The 17358-nt window shown below is 34.8% G+C and overlaps 1 protein-coding gene across 3 annotated transcripts in view; it reads left to right on the top strand.

Moving 5' to 3' along the window:
- The window catches only part of INPP4B (inositol polyphosphate-4-phosphatase type II B), a 931109-nt gene that overhangs the window by 853174 nt on the left and 60577 nt on the right, over positions 1-17358 (top strand). The gene's annotated exons all lie outside the window — the stretch shown is intronic.

Genomic DNA, 17358 nt, shown 5'->3' with positions numbered 1-17358 from the left:
CCTTCCTTATAGTCTTTTCATATCACTCATCAGAAGAGTAGAATGATATTTGAAAAAATAAAGAACACTATAGCAACACAAATGGCTTAAATCCTGTGCCTAAAGTCATGCTTCTGGATTAGATTCTAAAGTAATTAAATCCAGAGGCAAAGCAGTAATGGAGGAAAAGTGCCTTGTTTGTGATGTCCCTCAGCAAGGACAGACATTAATTAAAAAAGTTAAACAAACTTATTTATTTGCTACAAAAGCCAGATTAGAAAAGTGCCCACAATGTGGGTGGGCAAGTCTGCCCTGCTCCCAACCTGATATTTCCACATGATACATTGGAAAGGGCTTCTGTTTCCCTGAAATGTCATTAGAATCAAAAGAATCCCAGGTCCCTTTATCCTTTCAGTGTTGTAATGACTGTGTTACCTTTATATCAATTAAGTTTTTTCCCTCACTCATGAGAAACCCCCAAATTTCCTTACTTTTTCTCATTTCATATCCTTTTGAGCATTTTCATCATCCATTTCTTCATCTTGGGATCAATGCATATAGGTATCTCAAATATGGATAACTCACCAACTTGATGTCAGATATTCATCCAAGTGTTAGATGAAGGACCTTAGTACAGAGTTCCTTATTGATCATTAAAGAATACCACATAAATTTGACAAGATGAGTTTTATACAATGAAAAATGAAAACGTTTGGAGTATGTGATACACAGGTCAGATAAACCCTGTGCACTAGTAACAATTTAAATGAATGTGCCATAGTTGAAGGGTAATATAATCAATGTAGAACTATTGTTTGAGTCTAGGAGTAAATGAAAGTAAATAAAGTATTCATGCACTTTGAAATATAACACTAGAATATATAACGAGGTAATGTTCTATAGCAGATAGAGATACCATTAAACAAAAGATGCCTCAAGTTCAATTTTTGTCTCACACATTCTTTCTTTGTGACCCTAGACTGATCATTTAACTTCTCAGTCCTCTAAAGGACTCTCTTAAGACTGTAAGTGATAGAGAAGATATTTCTCATATCAATGAAAGAGTAGATCCAGTTCTTATTTCTATAACTAAAGAATAAAGGGGTTTATTTCATATTATATACAATTGAAGGAAATTATATAAAATTCTGAACTTTATATGGCATGCCATACTCTTCCAGAATGAGAACAAGCCAGATGATTAGTTACTCAGTGGGTTACCTGAGGTGATAATCTTTAATCCTAGAGTAATTTTAGGTATTCTTCAAAAAAATTTCAAGAAATTATAATCTTATAAGGACCCTGGCCAGCTTCTAGATATTGGAACTCTCAATATTTCTGGAAATCTCTTGCTTTTAATTGAAGAACCACCATACAAGGTCAGATTGTAATCAATGGGAGTCCCTTCAGATTAACCTGAGCTAAATGAAATTCCTGTGGAAAGCCCAGGTGTTCTTTCTACCAAGAACTGGTTTAATTTTGCATTCAGGTGCCTGGCCCAGGAGTGGGCTGAGGCTCTCTGTCCCCAGAGCTGATAGTAACCCCAGGAAAGCTCAGCATCTTTAGATATTCTAAAAATAGCCGAGAGTTTGTCAGCATGTGAAGGAAGATTTTTAAAAGCTAGGTGCAATATGTCCACTTTGAGTTATAGGTGTGAATCTGATAAAGTTCACGTGGCAATATCTCACGGTCCCACTTAAATGCATATTCGGATGTGGGACTATTTTTATTCCTCCCTTGATACCAAGGAATTCTGACTTCCCATTTAGAATCTACAGGAATTTCAGGACTATAATAAGTCAAATACCCTAACTCTAACAACATCTTCTTATTACAGTTTCTAGAACTGAAAATTTTCTGTGCACTAGAACTAGTGTGCACCCCATATGATTATGGACCTTCATTTTTCTTTTTTTTTCTCTGAAGCAATTGGGGTTAAGTGACTTGCCCAGGGTCACACAGCCAGGAAGTGTTAAGTGCTTGAGACCAGATTTGAACTCAGGTCCTCCTGACTAAAGGCTGGTGCTCTAATCACTGCACCACTTAGCTACCCCTGGACCTTCATCTTTCACTCCCTTAAATTGTTTAACCTTTCTGCACAATCACATCACTTTATCTACATTTCATTCTATGATTTATATCAATAGTTTCAGCATAAGCTTACTCCATCTCCATTTTTAATGCACTCCATCCAGTTAGTCTCAGGGGCTTCCTACTTCACCTACACCTATCAGGAGTTGATAGAAACTGCTTTTAAAACCCAAGGGGAAATGAATCACCCTCTCAATCAATTTCCTTACAATGTAAGACTTTTTCAACTCAAAACATATCAGCCACCTCCTTGAAGTCTATTTTATTGGACATGTAGGAAAAAAGGAGTTTCTCAGATGGTCAGTTCAGTTTATGATATTAAAACATGATTACTAAAGCCTTGACTTTGAGTCAAGGAATTAAAGCAATAAGAAACAGAAGAATAGACATGATAAGAAGGGATGATGTATGAGTGAAGTGAATGGAATCTAATTTCTATGTTAGAAACAGCTACTTCCTCTTTGGAGTTACTCTGCTAGAGTTCCAGCAGCTCTAGTGTTATGATCCTCCCTTGTAAAGTGAGCCTTCATCTTTGACAACCCATTTCCCTATCATGTACTCAATATTGTCCGTAGTGAGGCAAAAACATAACTCACATCTGGGATTCAATTTCAGGTTTTCCATTGATTTTCTTTGTGTTCTTGGGCAAGTCACTTTATCTGTGTGGGTCCCAGCTTCCTTTTCTATAAAATGAGGAAGGCATGCCCTCTTTAAGGTTCTTCCAGCTCCAGTATTCATTATGTACATGGCACTACATACAATAAAACTACATTCATTCAGACCCACTATCTTGGAAAGGTAAGAAAGTTAAAATTTCTAGAAACTGGGTAAAATTTTCATCAATTAGGGAAAACAAGCTTGCTAGTAAATTTCCGTCATAAAGTTATATGGGGGTTCTAGATATTAGCCAACTTTATTAAACCAGTCTTTAAGCTGCATTATACAAAGGTTTGTGCTACGAGTTGAACATAACAAAATTGTTCTGAGGTGCTCATGTTCTATTTGATCGATTCACATTTATGTAGATTAGTAAATACAATACTGTCGTCATTTGAGAGTTGAGATACCTAAGGAAGAGTTCTTGGAGAAGTTGATACTTGAGTTAAAGCTTGATAGGATTTAAAGATACTGAGATTGAAAACCAGTAAGATGGATCACTACAGGCATGAAAAGTGACTTATCCAATAGAGGCATAGGATGGTTTGGGGAAACCTAATAGTCCAAATTGACTGGAACATAGGGTGTGTGGTACAAGATTAAATTAAGAAAGAAAAATGAAAGATTAATTAGGGAGAGTCTTAAAGGCTTTGTACTTTTTCTTTAGGTTGCATCCTACAGAGAGTCAATGAAGGTTTTTGAGAGAGAAAAGATGATCAGACTTGTATTTTAGAAAGATTGTTTTGGCAGCTGTGTGAATGTTGTTTTAGGAAAAGCAACAGCAGCAGCTACAATCAGGAGATCCGATAAGCAGGCTGGTACAATAGCACAAATGAAATGACCAGGACTTTAAGTGTGGAGGTAGTTATGTGAAAGTGGAAAAAAGGAGACAGATGTGAATGGTGTACAGCTAGAATCGACAGATGTGAATGATGTTAATATATCATTATGTATTATACATATACATATACAATAATATATGTACAACAGTACAGTTAATATGGCTGTTGAAATTGTTATCAAAAATATTAGATTTACTATGAATTTTCCTTGAATGGACATGGTTCTGCTCCCTTTTTTACCCTTTAATATCACCTAAGAACATTTTTCAAAATGGATTTGTAATAGCTTCAAGCTAAATGGTTCATTGTTATCTTTATTCTGTTTAGCTCAGTGTGAGTAACTAAGCTCCTCTTCAAAAATGAAAAATAGAGTATCTTAGCACAGGCACATGCTGTGGTGACACTTCTAAGTGTAGACAGAACCGGATTAAAATATAATAATATGATTGGAAAATATTTAACAAAATTGAAAAAATATAGCAGAAAACAGGTAATTTTAATTTGTGTTTTTTAAGTTAAGGTGTACCCAGCAATGAGTCTTATACAAACTTTAGGGACTCCCAATTTCTATTTGAATTTACCACTGCTGACCATGTGCAGAACACTGAGTTGGGGATTAGGATAAACTTGTATTTAAATCCCTTTTCAGATATTCACTAGCTCTAGGATTCTGGACAAGTTCTTGACCTTTAATGAACCTCAGTTTTCAGATGTAGAAAGTGGAAATAATACTACTACTTACCCCATGAAATTGTTGAAGATCAAGTGAGATGATACCTGAAAAGTGTTTCCTCTGATTTAACTCTGTTTTAAGTAATATTCAGAAAAATTTATTTATGTAGACTTTTAGATTCATGAAGTATTTTTATTTTCTTTTCATAAAGCCTTAGGACAAAGGAAGCTTATTTTCTGTAGATCTAGAGAATTGCTCTGTTCATCACATAATTCATTAAAAAAACCTCCATACATATCATACAGTCTTTCAGAAATAATGTTTTCTTATTTAGATCATATACATTGTTGTTGTTGTTGTTCCTAAGCAAAGGAACAGATGGTAAAAGCAATGATTTAAGGGAAGGCTTGGCACTAGTTAAATAAATTCAGAACTAATGTTTTAAAAAATAGTGTTACTATGGCACAGTGGATAAAGAGCCATCTTTGAAGACAGTCAGGACTGGCTTCAAGTGCTTCCCTGAAGCATACTGGCTCTTTGACTCTGAGCAAGTTCCTTAAGCTGTCAGAGTCACTTAACACTCTAGGAAATTAAGTTGCAGAGAAGATGCCAGCTGACACTGCTAAAAGTGCTTTCCCCATCTAGGGAGTTCCCTAAGTCAGTGAAATCACAGGTCCAGGTCCTATCCCAGAGTCCCTATGTTTCACAGAAGCGACCTAGCTTTTGTGCGATTTTTTGAAAGGCTATCTTTTTGTTCTCTTTATTATTATTATTTTTTAATTTTGTGACTGGGTTGTTTTTAGTTCCCCATTTTTCCTACTCTGTTTCAGTACCATTAATGCTTTTACAATGTCACTTGGAAAGGCTCATACATATCTGGCTTGATTTCTCCTCTCCCACATATCTACTACAGCAGCCAGCTCACTTGTGATAGCACCTGAAGAAAGCTTTCTGTTGTCTGTCCATTTTCATCTCTGTTCTTTCCTCTTGCCTTTCCTCTGTTCTCCACCACAGGCTCTGTAATGCATCATTACACAGCTAAAAATCTACATCAGTTCATTGCTTTGTAATGATTTGCAGAGAGCATTTTTAGAAACCTTTCAACCCTTATGCTAAACACAAGGTGGGATTTGAGCACACACACTAGTTAGACTAAATTATGAAAGCTTTTCTTTTCAATAGCTGGCAGCAAGAGACAAATTCTGTTTTGAGTCAATTGTATCTGTAAAAGTGGAGGTTGACATGACACACAATTACATTGTTCTATTCTCTCTCTATTTTTTTTTTTAACTTGATGAGCCTCTGAGATTCTGGTGAAATTGTGTCACTTAAGTGTCATACAATTTTTATTTACTGACATTTACTGACTCTACTGACATTACTTTATCAGTCTTATTCTTTTTTTTTCCCATTCTTGTAAATTTATTTATTTTTAATGTCCATTGCTTTAAGAATCATGTTGGGAGAGAAAAAATCAAAGCAAAAAGGAAAAATCAAGGGAGAAAGAAAAAAAAAAACAGAAAAAAAGTCAACATAGTCTATGTTGATTTACATTTAGTCTCCTTAGTTCTTTTTCTAGATGCAGATGGCATTTTCTGTCCAAAGTCTATTGGGATTGCTTTGGATCACTGAACCACTGAGAAGAACCAATCCTTTCGTAGTTGATCATAGCACATTCTTACTACCATATACAATGTATTCCTGATTCTGCTTGTTTCACTCAGTATCAATTTGTGTAGATCTTTTCAGTCCTTTCTACAATCAGCTTGTTCATAATTTTTATAGAATAATAATATTCCATTACTTTCATATACCACAACTAGTTCAACCATTCCCCAATTGATGATCATCTATTCATTTTCCAATCCTTTGATACCACAAAAAGAGCTGCTACAAATATTTTTGCAATATGGGTCCTTTTTCCTCTTTTATGATTTCTTTGGAATATAGACCCAGGAATGGCACTATTGGGTCAAAGGGGATATATCAGCCTTTTTCTTGTTGTTTTCAGTCATTTTTAGTCATGTCTAACTTTTTGCGATTCCATCTCAGCAAAGATGTGGGATAGTTTACCATTTCCTTCTCCAGCTTATTTTACAGATAAGGAGACGGAGGCAAACAGGACTAAGTAGACTTGCCCAGACTCACACAGCTAGTGTCTGAGGCCATATTTGAATTTAGGAAGTCTCCAAGCCCAATGATCTATCTACTGTACCACTTAGCTTCCTCATTATCAGTCATACCAATTCTCAATTATTTTATAGTCAATTATTAGAAGTTATTAACAAGAATAATTGTGGCATTCAATTAGTCTGTAAATAATAAATGCCTACTATAGGCTAAGTTCTTTAGTTAGGAACTGGGGATACATACATTTGTGGTTTTGTAACATTATAAATGTTATATTGGGATATCAAATACTTATTTCTTTTACAATGTAGGGTTTAAATTCTTGATTTTACCATTTAAGTCATGGGGTAGAAATGGGAATTCCATAGCATTCATCATTAATACAGGGAAAAGCCATTTTTTTGCTAAACATTCTTGTCTTCCATGAAATCTTAAAGCAGTTCTGAGTTCCCATGGATTTAAGAGAAGTAACTGCATCAAATCGATATACATTCTTTTTTTTAGCAGACATGGATATGTTTCTTCCATTAAAGTCAGAACAAGTCATGGATAGGGGGATGCAAATAAGTGTAATATTCTCTTCTATTTTAGGAATACAAGGGTGTTTCTTCCCACCCCCATTTTTCTACCCTCAAATTTATTTTTGAAATCATCTCTATTTTTGTTTCCTTTTCTATGTTGTTATCAGTTGCTGCAGAGCTCCTGTCCTTTTTTTTCTTTCTTTCTTTCCATTATCCCCGGGTCACAGTTCCAAGAGAAAGACAAACATCAGAGATTGAGTTAATTGTAACTCACCAGGTGTCTTTGCAGCCAGAGAGGGTTGAGATTATGAACATCACCATTACTCTAGCATTTTCTCTGATCTGCTAAGTCTTCTGTTCCTTAGTGAAGTGCTGTTAACTGATTCTGCTTTATTCTACAACTGTTGCCTTTAAACAGAAACAGAATTGAGCCATGGATATGTCTTTTACATTTTCAGATTATCTTCTTCTTGAGAAAATAATGCCTTTTCTATCATTAAACCAAATCTGATTCCATTGCTGGTTCTTTCTTTAGCCTTCTTGCTTGGCAAATATTTGTTCTTTTACAATTCTATTCAAATCGGTGAATATATATCGAGCACTTATATATAAGATGAGAAGCAATCTAGGATGGCTTTAGATTGAGGAAGGTTCAAAACCTACCTCTTGTATGTACATGCATGTCACTTAATTTATCAATACCCTTGGCACTTGTACTTTTAAGACTTTAAGTGATAGTGACTGTTGATCAGCATAAGTTGAGAACAATTTTCCCCATCACTCCCCAAAGGGATATAATATGTTATGTTAGGACTTATACTTTCTCCCACAGCTGAATCCAGTGGTTAGATCAAGCAGAGCCTGCAACTCAAAAAGTTTTCCCATCCTGGATCAGAGAAGGGATTCACCTTTATCTGTCTGTCCAATATAGACAGAGGGGCAAAGGTAGAGACTGAATTGAACTGTCTTGAAGTTCCTCAAGCTGAAAAAACTTCCCCTGTTGCTACAGTTCATGAGAATTTTTAAAAATAAACTTGGGAATTCCAGAACTTCCTCTTGTGCAGATGAGAACTTCCTCTCTAATTTAACTCTTAACGTTAGGTCTATGAAGCATTAAAAAAAATCAATAATTTTATTTAATGGAAATGGTTTCCATCATAATGTTATGTGTTTTATTAATTCATTTAAAAACACTATTATTCTGAGAAGCTATCTATAGGATCAATAGCCTGCCAAAAGCAACCATAACATTAAAAAAGGTAAAGAGCCCCAATTTTAGAGATTTTTCTGAGTTATAAGAAAAAATTAATTGACTTGTCCAGGGTCACAGCCAGTAAGTATCAAAGATTGAACTGAGTCCAGATCTTTCTGCCTCCAAGATCCAGTTCCCTGTTATGTCAAATGTGAGACTCATTTTTATTTGCACAGAATACCTATTTATGTATCTATGTATCTGTTATGCAATTGCAATTATGTCTATAACACAGTTCCCATAAATATTATTAAACATATGCTAGAATCAAGATATCCTAAGTGCTAATAAGACATCACCCTTTTTCTCAAGGATCTTGAAATCTTAATAAGATGGATATACAAATATAGGGCATGTTGCAATGATAATTTTTGTAGTTGTCATTTATTTGCTTTAAAGTCTAAAAAGTCATCAGGATACATTATCTCATTTAATCCTAATTTTTCTGATTCTACACGTATATTAACTTTTTAATATACATTTCTTTATGAATCATGTGGGGAGAGAAAAATCAGAACAAAAGGGAAAAACCACAAGAGAAAAAAAAAGAAAAAAAATGAACATAGCATGTGTTGGTATACATTCAATCTCCACAGCTCTCTTTCTGATTGCAAATGGCATTGTCTATTCAATGTTTATTGGGAATTCCTTGGATCACTGAACCACTGAAAAGAAGCAAGTCTTTCCTGGTTGATCAGCACACAATCTGAATGTATCTATTGATAAAGATATTGAAATTTGTATTAATTTTTAGAAGTATATTTATACAATATTTTAAAAGAAATTTTGTACATAGAGAGCTTCAATTTGCCAGACTTGGGACCTATGCCATATATCACCATTCATCTTGAGTTCAATAAATCAGGATGGAACAATGGTAGTCCTGAAGATGATAGACTGACATGGAAGATTTCTCTCAAGATATTCAAAAAATGTCTATACAACACTTTCTGTACCTTGCACAAAATGTACACTGTGATTTTATCAATTAACTAGCCCTAATCATCCACCTCATGATTGAATCAATATGTGCCAAGACTGTACAAAGCAACAAAAATATAAAGAACAAGGAGAACATCCCTGCTTCAAGGGATGTTTATATTTATATTCTCATAGAGGAGACAAGTATAAATGAGTACATACAAGATAAATGCAAAGTAGGTATGAGGTAACCTTAGACATGAAAGCACTAAATGGTGGAAAGAATCAGGGAAAGGGATATAGAAAGAGGTGGTTGAGATGACTTTTGGAAGAAGCCAGGGATTCCAAGTATCCAAAGCAAGGAGGAAGGAGAGCATACCAGGCATGAGGATAAATAATACAAGACACAGAAAGGGAAGTGAAAGCTAACATGTAAGCAACTGCAAATAGCAGTGTGAGTGAACCATAGAGCAGAAAACAGTAACATGTGAAGTGAATAAAAAGATAGGAAAGTGCCAAATTGGTTAAAGCTTTAAATGCTAAGCAAAAGCTTTTCTGTCTCCTCCCAAAAGCAATAGGGACGCAGTGGAGTTTCTTGACTAAAGTGATGACATGGTTGGGTATATGGTTTGGGGCAATTTCTTTGGCAACTTAGTTGATGATGGATATCAGTGTGAGAAGACTTGAGCTGAGGAAACAGTATTTATGGTTATTGCAAAAGAACAGATAAAATAATGGGACCTAAATAATATTGAACCTGTGTGAATGGAGAGCAAGAGAGATTTTGTGGAGGTAGATATAACAAAATTTAACAGCTGATTGGCTAAAAGTCCAACATGACAGTAAGGTCATAAACTTGGAAAACTGGAAAGATAGCAGTAGGCTGTTCAGAATAGTTGTGGGTTAGTTTATATCACTTCCTTTGGTAGCTCATTCAGATGGTTAACAAACCTCATTGAAAGCAAATACTTTCTCATAACTATTTCCTTAAACTCTCTCTGTTATAGGCTAAAATCCTTCATATCCAGCTTCATTCAAAAATGAAAAAAATTTTTATGTATATCACACACATTTAATTAGCCCTGTCAGGGTGGAACCATTTCTGGAAGCAATAGATCAGAATGTAAAAACAAGAACAATTCGTGGAGGAAAGAAAAATGGGTTTTGTTTCAGACATTGCTGGTCAGTTACCTCTGGGACATCAAGTTTCAAATGCCCAATAGACAGTTTGTGATATGGGACTGGAGATCAGTAGAGAGTTGAGCTAAATATACAGATCTGGGAATCATCATCATAGAGATGGTAATGGAACTCTTAGGAACTAATGAGAACACCATGTGAGATGGTATAATATCCTTTTTATATTTCCAAATTAGCACATAACTAGGAAATTGTGTGAAAACTAGACCTGTTCTTTAATTTGTTTCTGGGAAATGCTTAATCTAATAATAGCAATGTGCATTACTATGAAACAGGCAAACCTTACAGAAAAGGGATTGCCACTTTTAAATATACCTAAGAGAGGTATAAATTGTCATTATCTTATTGAAATTGTTGCTGAAAATACTCAATACATGCTGAGCCATATGATCTGATATGTTCCAAATTAAAGAAAATTCACCTCTCTTTCATCTTCCAAATGGTCTCCCACCTTGTTGATTACCTTTCTTAGTCCTGAATGCTTCACGCTGCCTCATCCTTCCCTCAACAGACTTCTCCAGCCGTTTTTTCACCCTACAAGCCCACTGCTCTATCCTTTGTCCCATGGTAAGAAGACTTAGAAAATAGCATGCATAATCACTACTGGATAATTAGTGTTAAAAGCAATGTTTGAATCCAGTTCCCCTGATTTTGAGTTCAATACTTTTTATCTACATTATGATCACAGCTATAGTTATAAAATAAAGAGAAAGAAAAAAAAAACTTTCAAATGCATACAACTAAAATTTGTTTATTAGGGACTTTTTTCATTAATAGAGGAACAATGAACTATAAAAATGTTTCATGATCAATAAAAAATATTTGAATAAGATCAGAACCAGTAAAATTGGCTACCATTTATTAAAAGATTTCAAAGTACTGTTGTCATTTTGAATTAAACCTCCATGACCGATATAAAATGTGTGTGTGTGTGTGTGTGTGTTTTATTTTGCTCTTGTGGAGATAGAAACTAACTTCTATGGAAAAGATTTTCATGTACCCCATAATGAAAATAGTTAAATTTTCTATTGAAAATGTGTTACTCAGGCTTCACAAATCTGAGAAAGAAGATAGAAGTGATTGTAAAAGAATGACAAAAGACAGAGAGAGACAGAAACAAAGACACACAGAATTTTTAGACATAATAGGGAGAAGTTAAAAACTTAATACTTAGCAAGCACTTAGCACAAAGTAGGCTAGTTTTTACAAAGTAGATTAATTTTTATTGTTTGTCCTTCCTTCTTGAAATAGCCATGAGATGATGCTATTGCTATTAAACATGCAAGTGAATTGGATTTAAGTGAGAGATGGCTCTGCAAAGTTTTCAATCTCATTTTCTCCTCTGGAGCCATATGGCTCCAGTGGCCAGATGCAGATCAGAACATGACTAGATGGGTCATCGCCCAGATGCAGTGAGAGTCCTTGGACTTTTTAAATCAAGATCGGTAGCATAGGTCTCATTTTGTCTGAGGCATTTGTTCAGAAATTAAATCTAGGTAAGGAAGATTGTTATTATTGTTATACCTCCCTGATAGTCATGATCCTTGTTGAGAACAAAAGACAACTTCTTTGAGTAAAGCTGCCCTGTAATTGGAAGACTCCCTTCCTTCCTTCCTTCCTTCCTTCTTTCCTTCCTTCCTTCCTTCCTTCCTTCCTTCTTCTTCCTTCCTTCCTTCTTTTCTTGTTTCCTTCCTTCTTTTCTTCCTTCCTCCCTTCCTTCCTTCCTTCTTTTCTTCCTTCCTTCTTTCTTTTCTTCCTTCCTTCCTTCTTTTCTTCCTTCCTTCTTTCTTTTCTTCCTTCCTTCCTTCCTTCCTTCTTTCTTTTCTTCCTTCCTTCCTTCCTTCTTCTTCCTTCCTTCCTTCCTTCCTTCCTTCCTTCCTTCCTTCCTTCCTTCCTTCCTTCCTTCTTCCTTCCTTCCCTCCCTCTCTCCCTTCTTTTCTACCCTTTTCCTTCCTTCTTTTTATCCTTCTTTGTCTCTCTCCCTCCATCCCTCTTTTCCTCCCTCTTAACACATAGTATTATATCCTTACCTACCTATGCTGTTAAAAGCATTTTTTTTCTTCTTTTAAACCTCTGGTGAACCCTCTTTAGATATCTTGGGGTTTACTGGCTAAATTTCTTTCTTAAGGATCAGGACTTAAAGCAAAACCAATCTGATTCTAATTGGCTAATAGGTCCTAGGGAAAGGTAAGAAAGAAATAAAGAGAAGAATGACCTTCTTTTGCCTAGTCAAAAAAAAATTCATCTGGGAGGGGAAATACCCTTAGGGTTTTTACCTTAATGAAAGAAAGATCTCTCAGGATAGGTGTGAAAAGAAAAATAGTATTTGCACACTATTTTCATCCAATTCACTTTACCTGCATGATGTCTTGGTTGGCTTTGAGAATGAAAAACAAACAACAACTGATGCTTTTTCCCTAAATACTGCACTTGCTGAAAAAAAAATAGGACTTTTGTCTAGGATTATAGTGACCCAGTAATCCTCTACTAAGGCGAGAAAACATTTCTGGTTGAGCCACTGACAGGGAAATGCCTCAGTGATAGTGAGAGAAACAAAGTTACCATAAAAAAAGTTATATAGAAAGTACTCTTATGAAAGAAGGGAAGGTTAGGATTAGGATTAGCTTTGAGCATGTCAGTTTATCAGTCTATAAACCTTTATTAAGTGTCTACTATGTACCAGGCAATAATCTCTGGAATTAAATATGCCTAAAGAGTTTGATGCAGCATTGAATAAATTGTATGAAATTAAGATATAATCTTTAATGTAAGTCCAAAAATAAGGGAGAACCTCTAAGCATTATGTAGAAGAAAGATTCCTGTTTATATCTTTGATTTTATTTGTGTGAAAAGTTTATTCTTTTGTTTGTTTTAAAAACTTGCTTCTCAAGTTTGTGCTTTTTTGTATTACTTGGGTTTGGTTGCTTTATTTTCTATAAAATTTAGAAAGTTGATAGTTGTAAAACTGTGAGAATGTTAGCAGCTCCCCAACATGTGACTGCTTCTTGATTTTTATTATGCCCCACTGCTCAGACCAAATGGTTGTAGCATATGACTGACACTTGTTAAGAGCCTGCATAAATTAGTTTTCTATAAGACCCTACTAAACTGGAGAAGTAAAACTTATGTCCTAAGTTTAATATTATTATCAAATCAATCTTAAGTCTTCTTAAGTCTTCCCAGTCTGAATAATCCCAATGGTTTTGTTTTATGTACAGACATAACCAACAATCAAATAAGTATTTACTACACTAGTACTCCTCATACATTTTCAAGATAAAATTCATCCTCTCAATTTTACTTATTTTTTGAGATCAAGTATTCTCATCTCATTCAGCCTAGATGTGCAGGGGTCCTTCTTCCAGACCCGATCATACTACTGATCTTCATGGGAGCTTTTACCTTTCTAACCTGGATTGGCTCCAGGTTAGGCAATCCAGTTCCCTCCCTCAGCCTACTCGTTTTCTATATCCTAAGGGATCACCATATTAATGTTAGGCTTAAATTGAACAAGTAATTAGCTTAGCATTATTGCTCAGATCTCTTGAGAGCAAGAGATCTAACAACGCCAGCCTCCCTAGTAGCTGTAATTATAGATGGCCTCTCAATTTTTCAACTGAGAACTGGACTTTATTCTTATACTCTTTTATTCATGGAAATGGCATAATGATATAGCATACCATATATTCAGTCATGACTCCATTAATTTAGCTTCATAATATCAATTTAGAGAATTGAGGGTTTTTTTTTAATTACACAGACTTTTTGCTACATCTTGTAATAGATATTTTCTTTTGAAGATACCCCTGACAAAAAGGAGAATATTAGAGCTGTCAGGAGATATTTTTGTTAGAGAAAGGGAATAAAGGCCATTCTCTTTCCTCATAAGATTGAATTGGCTTTATAACATAACAGCTATCTTTGAAATGGATGTATTTATTGAAAGGTATTGGTTACTCTAGGAAATGAAAATAGGAGGGGAAAAAACTTTATTTTTCTTATGAGAACATTAAAAACCTTTGTTGAATTTATATATTTGTGATAATTTTCCCTTCATCAGTTAATGACCTGGCCACATAGACTAGTAGCTGAAATGATTGAGTTTTGCAGAGTTATAAAGTGAAATGAAGACATTGGCATCTGGAAATATCTGTCCCCTTATGGGTTTTATCCAATGAAAATGATTCAAGATCCATTTCTGAAATCTTATAACTGGAATGATATTTTAACCAGCCTGTTTCTTTAAACAATGAAGTCTAGTCCAATCTTGACCTGAGAAAGTTTCCCTTCTGATAACATAAGTGACAAGTAGCCTGAGCTATTTCACCTTGGCTAGCTTTAATTATTAGAAAAACTTCCCCAGACATTAAAGTTAAAAGCTTTATCTCTAACTTTTAAGATAATAAATCAACCAATGAGCAAGTATTTATTAAGTATTCCCCATATAACAGGTGTTTTATTAAACACTAGAGATACAAAGAAAAATAAATACACAGTTCCTACCCTCAGAGAGATTTCACTCTGATGGAAGAGACAAGAATGAAATAAGTAGTTATATATAAGATTTATACAGAAGATATATGAAGTGTACACAGAAGATAATTTTATAGGGGAAGGCACTAGCTGCAGGTGCTAAAAGGGGATGCCTCTAGAAGATAAAGTTTTGAATTAAGTGTTGAAAGACATCAGAGATTCTATGAAGTGTAAGTGAGGGAGGAGTATATTCTAAACATGGCTGGGGGGACGACAGGAAAGAACCATAGAGAGGAGACTTTGGAATATTTTGTGTAAGGCAAAATAAGGTCAGTTTGAGTAGGCTATGGAGTAGTTGGAGAAGAGGAAAGATGAGAACACTGGAATGGTAGGGAGGATCCAAGTTCTGAAGAAGTTTAAATGTGAAATAAAGGAGATTGCAATTGATCTTGATTGGGAAAAAAAAAAGAACCAGTAGATTTTACGAAGTAAGGAAGATCTGATATGATCAAATCTGGGTTTTAGGAAAATTATTTAGACAGCTAAAAGGTAAATGGATTGGGATTAGGGGTAGGAAGAGAAACTGAAGTCCAAGACCAAGATTGAGCATTTGAAGGGATCTTAGAGTAGGAGTTCTTTAATTGGGGTCTATGAACTTTTTTTCCTTTTATACTAATAGCTTTTTATTTTTCAAAAATACATACAAAGATAGTTTTCATCATTCTTCCTTACAAAACTTATGTTTTAAATTTTTCTCCTTCTCTCCCTACCAGTCCCCTCTCCTAGATACCAAGCAAGTAATCCAATATAGGTTAAACATGTGTAGTTCTTTTAAACTTATTTCCACATTTATCATGCTGCACAAGAAAAAATCAGATCAAAAGGGGAAAAATGAGGAAGAAAAAAAAAGCAAGCAAACAACAACAAAGGGTAAAAATATTATGTTGTGATCCACACTCAGCCCCCACAATCTCTCTCCATCACAGATGGTTCTCTCCATCATAAGACCATTGGAACTGTGTGGCTCATTTTAAAAAGAGCCAAGTCCATCAGAATTGATCATCACATAATCTTGTTGTAACGATGTACAATGTTCTCTTGGTTCTTCTCACTCCATTTACCATCAGCTCATATAAGTACAGATTTCTCTGCAATCATCTTGCTGGTCATTTCTTACAGAACAATAGTATTCCATAGCATTCACATACCATAACTTATTCAACCATTCTCCAACTGATGGACATCGGTTTCCAAATTCTTGCCACTACAAAAGGGCTACCACAAACATTTTTACTCATGTGGGCCCCTTTCCCTCCTTTATGATCTCTTGGGGACATAAGTCCAGTAGAGACACTGCTGGATCAAAGGGTATGCACAGTTTTATAGTCCTTTGGGCATAATTCCAAATTGTTCTTCAGAATGGTTGGATCAGCGTGAACTAATTTTTAAAAAATATTTTGATAATTCTATTCCAGTAGGATTTATTTCCTTTATAATCATATGTGTTTTATGAATTTAAAAATATATTGTAAGAGTGCAGCTAGTTGGCACAATGGATAGGGTGTCCAGCCTCAAATCAGGAAGATGGCTCTTTGTGAGGTTCAAATCCAGATTCAGACACTTACTAGCTGTGTGACTCCAGGAAAGTCCTGTAACCCTATTTGCCTCAGTTTCCTCAAATATCAAATGAGTTGGAGTAGAAAATGACAAGCCACTTCAGGATCTTTGTCCAGGAAATCCCAAAGAGGGTCACAAAGAATCTGACGTGACTTAACAACAACAAATTGTAGAAAGAGACCTGTAGGCTTTACCCAAGTGGGTATCTCTGACAGAACAAATTTGAGAATTTATGCATGAGAAACTACTCAGTTCAATCCCTTAATTTACCTACACCAAAACTGATGATCAGAGAGATTGAAGTCACATAGATTTCATGTGGCAAATATGAGATTTGGTATTATATTCTTGATTTCAAATCCAAAATTTTCCACTATTCTACATTAGTATTGCTCTTCTAACCCCAGGATTGAATAAATCAAAAATTTTTCCCCCCATAAATGCCCTTCAGATACTTGGAAATAGTTATCATATATGTACTTAAGATTTCTTTCCTCCAGAAAAATTATCAGCAATTAACATGAAGAATTTACCAAATAGGACATGGTTATTCTGTCAAACTATTTTTTCATATGTATTTAGAATTATTTTATATCATGCCAGATCAATAAATATAATTACTTCCTCTAAACATTTCTTCCATTTTGAGAGTTCTAGAATGTTAGGATAATACTGGCAAATTTGGTTTAGAAATAGTAAGCGAAAGTAACTCAAGATCATTACTGAGTTTTGAACTTGTGAGGACTCTGTTGAACTTATATTCACACACCCTACTCATCTGCAATGGAGTGAAGCCTCATGGGGAGGAGACAGAAGTATAGTACAATTTCCAAACCATTTTTCTTTAGTTTTATTTTTGACACACAAAAAAACTGATACAATGTTTCGAAAAACAAACTTATTAAAATAAAAGATGAAGTGATAAAAAATAATGAATAAATAGGAATATAATTAGGAAAAACATGTAGCAATAGTGATAACTTAGGATTAGGAACTATGGAG

Source organism: Antechinus flavipes, chromosome 6, assembly GCF_016432865.1.
Source record: "Antechinus flavipes isolate AdamAnt ecotype Samford, QLD, Australia chromosome 6, AdamAnt_v2, whole genome shotgun sequence".
Classification (NCBI taxonomy): domain Eukaryota; kingdom Metazoa; phylum Chordata; class Mammalia; order Dasyuromorphia; family Dasyuridae; genus Antechinus; species Antechinus flavipes.
The sequence above is the reverse complement of the archived record's forward strand: the minus strand, read 5'-3'. Positions and strand labels throughout refer to the sequence as shown.